Below are 585 nucleotides of genomic sequence, written 5' to 3'. Positions count from 1 at the left end.
CTCATCGCAGCTAGTCCGCATGTCGTAGCCCGTTCTTCTTATTTTGATGATTATCTTTGATCCTAGATTGATCGTTTGTTGTATTTGTTGGAACTTTCATGGATCATGGCGTGTGTTGATGCTTCTGTTTGATGGCAGCATTCATTTGTCCTATGCGATTTAGTTTTCTGTTATTTTGAACTGATCTTTCTTCCCTCCCTTCTCCCATTTTCCTGCTCTTTGGTCAGGCTGATGTGTATCTTCTACCCGTTCGGTCTGCAGTGTTCTGAAATGTGTTAATACGTCAACTTCTAGCCGTCGAACCCCCTCGTCAAAGGCGGTCATAGGTCATCGGACTATGTTTGTGTGTCTTTTGTCGGATGGACGCCGTGTTCGTTCGCGTTTCCCCCTTTCTCTCCGCGCCTCCCTCTGACCGCCCTGCTCGTCCTGGGCCGCCACAGTCCCTCCCCAGATCCTGGCGCTGACGTTCGGCGAGGAGGCGGTGAACGAGGGCGACACGGCCGCAGTGCAGTGCACGGTGGTGAAGGGCGACGCGCCTCTGACCATCGCGTGGACGCTGGACGGCCGCGAGCTGCGCGCCCAGGA

The sequence above is a fragment of the Frankliniella occidentalis genome, unplaced genomic scaffold, assembly GCF_000697945.3.
Source record: "Frankliniella occidentalis isolate FOCC.00 unplaced genomic scaffold, Focc_3.1 Scaffold265, whole genome shotgun sequence".
Classification (NCBI taxonomy): Eukaryota; Metazoa; Arthropoda; class Insecta; order Thysanoptera; family Thripidae; genus Frankliniella; species Frankliniella occidentalis.
Note: the sequence above shows the minus strand (reverse complement) of the source record.